General features: G+C 42.1%; 1 non-coding gene across 1 annotated transcript; it reads right to left on the reverse strand.

The window, feature by feature from the left end:
• Positions 1-2,195: 2,195 nt before the first annotated feature.
• Positions 2,196-2,267, reverse strand: trnap-ugg (transfer RNA proline (anticodon UGG)). The gene has a single exon. It is a non-coding gene; the product is annotated as a tRNA-Pro (tRNA).
• Positions 2,268-6,218: the final 3,951 nt, after the last annotated feature.

Genomic DNA, 6,218 nt, shown 5'->3' on the forward strand with positions numbered 1-6,218 from the left:
TGCCAGTCTAGAGAGTCACCTATGAACAGCTATAGGCCCGTATAAAACCTCGCCTTTCTTAGTAAAATCATGGAAGAAGCTATTTTTCAACGTGTGTACAAACTCCTAACATTAAATAACTGTTTTGATGTTCTCCAGTCAAGTTTCCACATCCCAGCACTAAGACAGTTCTAGTTCACGTCCGTAATGACATCTGCTCCAATACGGATAGTGGCAACAATTCAATCGTGGTTTCACAGTGCTGCATTTGACATGGTTGACCATAATACCCTGATAGACCGGTTGAAGAATTTGGTGGGACTTTCGGGCCTGGTTGAAGTCCTATGAGTTTTGCTACTTGGTGGAGAAAACTACAACTTACATAAGTCACTGGGGCTCGTCCGGGAATTGCACCCAGGACCTCTCGCACCCTAAGCGAGAATCATACTACTAGACCAACGAGCCACAAAACTCATAACTAGCAACACATAAAATGTTTTTCTAAATTAAAACACCAAAGACCCATGTCACATCATCATCAACATTTAGAAACTCAAGTAGGGCTGTTGACATGTGAGTGTGACTGTGAGACTGTGTTAGATTGGGACCATCTCCATAGAAAACAACATCAATTCGATGACTGACTGCATTGCAGAGTACACTAATTTCTGTGACAAAGTTGAGAAAATCAGACAGTCAGTCAGTGTTTCACTGGTAGACACAGGATATATTCCACCTCTGTGTCCAATGAGAGAAACCTGGACACAATTGTCTCTAATTACTCATAGGAACCTGGCTGACATCATACACCACCAGAATTCCACCACTTGCTGCCTTGATACTCTGGCAACAGGGTTTTTTAAGAGTGTTGCACATTGTATGGCCTCAGAGCTTTCCAACGTTTTGAATAAGTCTCAGCTTTCAGGTATTGTTCCTCTGTGCTAGTCTAGAGAGTCACTTATGAACGGATATAGGCCCGTATAAAAACTGCCCTTTCTTAGTAAAATCATAGAAAAAGCTGTTTTTCAACATGTGTACAAACTCCTAACATTAAGTAAGTGTTTTGATGTTCTCCAGTCAAGTTTCCACATCCCAGCACTGAGACAGTTCTAGTTCAAGGCCGTAATGACATCTGCTCCAATACGGATAGTGGCAACATTTCATTCGTGGTCTCACAGTGCTGTATTTGACATGGTTGACCATAATACCTCGATAGACCGGTTGACGAACTTGGTGGGACTTTCTGGCCTGGTTGAAGTCCTATGAGTTTTGCTACTTGGTGGAGAAAACTACAACTTACATAAGTCAATGGGGCTCGTCCGGGAATTGAATCCGGGACCTCTCGCACCCTAAGCGAGAATCATACTACTAGACCAACGAGCCACAACACTCATAACTAGCAACACATAAAATGTTTTTCTAAATTAAAAAACCAAATACCCATGTCAGATCATCATCAACATGTAGAAACTCAAGTAGGGCTGTTGACATGTGAGTGTGACTGTGAGACTGTGTTAGATTGGGACCATCTCCATGGAAACAACATCAATTCGATGACTGACTGCATTGCAGAGTACACTAATTTCTGTGACAAAGTTGAGAAAATATGACAGTCAGTCAGTGTTTCAATGGTAGACACAGGATATATTCCACTTCTGTGTCCAAAGAGAGAAACCTGGACACAATTCTCTCTAACTACTCATAGGAACCTGGCTGACATCATACACCACCTGAATTCCATCAATTGCTGCCTTGATACTCTGGCAACAGGGTTTTTTAAGAGTGTTGCACATTGTATGGCCTCAGAGCTTTCAGACGTTTTGAATAAGTCCCAGCTTTCAGGTATTGTTCCTCTGTGCTAGTCTAGAGAGTCACTTATGAACAGCTATAGGCCCGTATAAAACATCCACTTTCTAAGTAAAATCATAGAACAAGCTGTGTACAAACTCCTAACATTAAAACTGTGTTTTGATGTTCTCCAGTCAAGTTTCCACATCCCAGCACTAAGACAGTTCTAGTTCAAGTCCGTAATGACATCTGCTCCAATACGGATAGTGGCAACATTTCAATCGTGGTCTCACAGTGCTGCATTTCACATGGTTGACCATAATACCTTGATAGACAGGTTGAAGAACTTGGTGGGACTTTCCGGCTTGGTTGAAGTCCTATGAGTTTTGCTACTTGGTGGAGAAAACTACAACTTACATAAGTCACTGGGGCTCGTCCGGGAATTGAACCCGGGACCTCTCGCACCCAAAGCGAGAATCATACTACTAGACCAACGAGCCACAAAACTCATAACTAGCAACACATAAAATGTTTTTGGAAACAACATCAATTCGATGACTGACTGCATTGCAGACACAGGATATATTCCACCTTTTTGTCCAATGAGAGAAACCTGGACACAATTCTCTCTAATTACTCATAGGAACCTGGCTGACATCATACACCACCTGAATTCCACCACTTGCTGCCTTGATACTCTGGCAACAGGGTTTTTTAAGAGTGTTGCACATTGTATGGCCTCAGAGCTTTCAGACGTTTTGAATAAGTCTCAGCGTTCAGGTATTGTTCCTCTGTGCCAGTCTAGAGAGTCACCTATGAACAGCTATAGGCCCGTATAAAACCTCGCCTTTCTTAGTAAAATCATGGAAGAAGCTATTTTTCAACGTGTGTACAAACTCCTAACATTAAATAACTGTTTTGATGTTCTCCAGTCAAGTTTCCACATCCCAGCACTAAGACAGTTCTAGTTCACGTCCGTAATGACATCTGCTCCAATACGGATAGTGGCAACAATTCAATCGTGGTTTCACAGTGCTGCATTTGACATGGTTGACCATAATACCCTGATAGACCGGTTGAAGAATTTGGTGGGACTTTCGGGCCTGGTTGAAGTCCTATGAGTTTTGCTACTTGGTGGAGAAAACTACAACTTACATAAGTCACTGGGGCTCGTCCGGGAATTGCACCCAGGACCTCTCGCACCCTAAGCGAGAATCATACTACTAGACCAACGAGCCACAAAACTCATAACTAGCAACACATAAAATGTTTTTCTAAATTAAAACACCAAAGACCCATGTCACATCATCATCAACATTTAGAAACTCAAGTAGGGCTGTTGACATGTGAGTGTGACTGTGAGACTGTGTTAGATTGGGACCATCTCCATAGAAAACAACATCAATTCGATGACTGACTGCATTGCAGAGTACACTAATTTCTGTGACAAAGTTGAGAAAATCAGACAGTCAGTCAGTGTTTCACTGGTAGACACAGGATATATTCCACCTCTGTGTCCAATGAGAGAAACCTGGACACAATTGTCTCTAATTACTCATAGGAACCTGGCTGACATCATACACCACCAGAATTCCACCACTTGCTGCCTTGATACTCTGGCAACAGGGTTTTTTAAGAGTGTTGCACATTGTATGGCCTCAGAGCTTTCCAACGTTTTGAATAAGTCTCAGCTTTCAGGTATTGTTCCTCTGTGCTAGTCTAGAGAGTCACTTATGAACGGATATAGGCCCGTATAAAAACTGCCCTTTCTTAGTAAAATCATAGAAAAAGCTGTTTTTCAACATGTGTACAAACTCCTAACATTAAGTAAGTGTTTTGATGTTCTCCAGTCAAGTTTCCACATCCCAGCACTGAGACAGTTCTAGTTCAAGGCCGTAATGACATCTGCTCCAATACGGATAGTGGCAACATTTCATTCGTGGTCTCACAGTGCTGTATTTGACATGGTTGACCATAATACCTCGATAGACCGGTTGACGAACTTGGTGGGACTTTCTGGCCTGGTTGAAGTCCTATGAGTTTTGCTACTTGGTGGAGAAAACTACAACTTACATAAGTCAATGGGGCTCGTCCGGGAATTGAATCCGGGACCTCTCGCACCCTAAGCGAGAATCATACTACTAGACCAACGAGCCACAACACTCATAACTAGCAACACATAAAATGTTTTTCTAAATTAAAAAACCAAATACCCATGTCAGATCATCATCAACATGTAGAAACTCAAGTAGGGCTGTTGACATGTGAGTGTGACTGTGAGACTGTGTTAGATTGGGACCATCTCCATGGAAACAACATCAATTCGATGACTGACTGCATTGCAGAGTACACTAATTTCTGTGACAAAGTTGAGAAAATATGACAGTCAGTCAGTGTTTCAATGGTAGACACAGGATATATTCCACTTCTGTGTCCAAAGAGAGAAACCTGGACACAATTCTCTCTAACTACTCATAGGAACCTGGCTGACATCATACACCACCTGAATTCCACCACTTGCTGCCTTGATACTCTGGCAACAGGGTTTTTTAAGAGTGTTACACATTGTATGGCCTCAGAGCTTTCAGACGTTTTGAATAAGTCTCAGCTTTCAGGTATTGTTCCTCTGTGCCAGTCTAGAGAGTCACTTATGAACAGCTAAAGGCCCGTATAGAACATCTGCTTTCTTAGTAAAATCATAGAAAAAGCTGTTTTGCAAGGTGTGTACAAACTCCTAACATTAAATAAGTGTTTTGATGTTCTCCAGTCAAGTTTCCACATCCCAGCACTAAGACAATTCTAGTTCAAGTCCGTAATGACATCTGCTCCAATACGGATAGTGGCAACATTTCAATCGTGATCTCACAGTGCTGCATTTGACATGGTTGACCATAATACCTCGATAGACCGGTTGACGAACTTGGTGGGACTTTCTGGCCTGGTTGAGGTCCTCTGAGTTTTGCTACTTGGTGGAGAAAACTACAACTTACATAAGTCACTGGGGCTCGTCCGGGAATTGAATCCGGGACCTCTCGCACCCTAAGCGAGAATCATACTACTAGACCAACGAGCCACAAAACGCATAACTAGCAACACATAAAATGTTTTTCTAAATTAAAAAACCAAATACCCATGTCAGATCATCATCAACATTTAGAAACTCAAGTAGGGCTGTTGACATGTGAGTGTGACTGTGAGACTGTGTTAGATTGCGACCATCTCCATGGAAACAACATCAATTCGATGACTGACTGCATTGCAGAGTACACTACTTTCTGCGTCAAAGTTGAGAAAATCAGACAGTCAGTCAGTGTTTCAATGGTACACACAGGATATATTCCACCTCTGTGTCCAATGAGAGAAACCTGGACACAATTCTCTCTAATTACTCATAGGAACCTGGCTGACATCATACACCACCTGAATTCAACCACTTGCTGCCTTGATACTCTGGCAACAGGGCTTTTTAAGAGTGTTGCACATTGTATGGCCTCAGAGCTTTCCAACGTTTTGAATAAGTCTCAGCTTTCAGGTATTGTTCCTCTGTGCCAGTCTAGAGAGTCACTTATGAACAGCTAAAGGCCTGTATAAAATATCCGCTTTCTTAGTAAAATCATAGAAAAAGCTGTTTTTCAAGGTGTGTAAAAACTCCTAACATTAAATAAGTGTTTTTATGTTCTCCAGTCGAGTTTCCACATCCCAGCACTAAGACAGTTCTAGTTCAAGTCCGTAATGACATCTGCTCCAATACGGATAGTGGCAACATTTCAATCGTGATCTCACAGTCCTGCATTTGACATGGTTGACCATAATACCTCGATAGACCGGTTGACGAACTTGGTGGGACTTTCTGGCCTGGTTGAGGTCCTCTGAGTTTTGCTACTTGGTTGAGAAAACTACAACTTACATAAGTCACTGGGGCTCGTCCGGGAATTGAATCCGGGACCTCTCGCACCCTAAGCGAGAATCATACTACTAGACCAACGAGCCACAAAACTCATAACTAGCAACACATAAAATGTTTTTCTAAATTAAAAAACCAAATACCCATGTCAGATCATCATCAACATTTAGAAACTCAAGTAGGGCTGTTGACATGTGAGTGTGACTGTGAGACTGTGTTAGATTGCGACCATCTCCATGGAAACAACATCAATTCGATGACTGACTGCATTGCAGAGTACACTACTTTCTGCGTCAAAGTTGAGAAAATCAGACAGTCAGTCAGTGTTTCAATGGTACACACAGGATATATTCCACCTCTGTGTCCAATGAGAGAAACCTGGACACAATTCTCTCTAATTACTCATAGGAACCTGGCTGACATCATACACCACCTGAATTCAACCACTTGCTGCCTTGATACTCTGGCAACAGGGCTTTTTAAGAGTGTTGCACATTGTATGGCCTCAGAGCTTTCCAACGTTTTGAATAAGTCTCAGCTTTCAGGT

The sequence above is a fragment of the Cololabis saira genome, unplaced genomic scaffold (genome assembly GCF_033807715.1).
Source record: "Cololabis saira isolate AMF1-May2022 unplaced genomic scaffold, fColSai1.1 scf390, whole genome shotgun sequence".
NCBI classification, from domain to species: domain Eukaryota; kingdom Metazoa; phylum Chordata; class Actinopteri; order Beloniformes; family Belonidae; genus Cololabis; species Cololabis saira.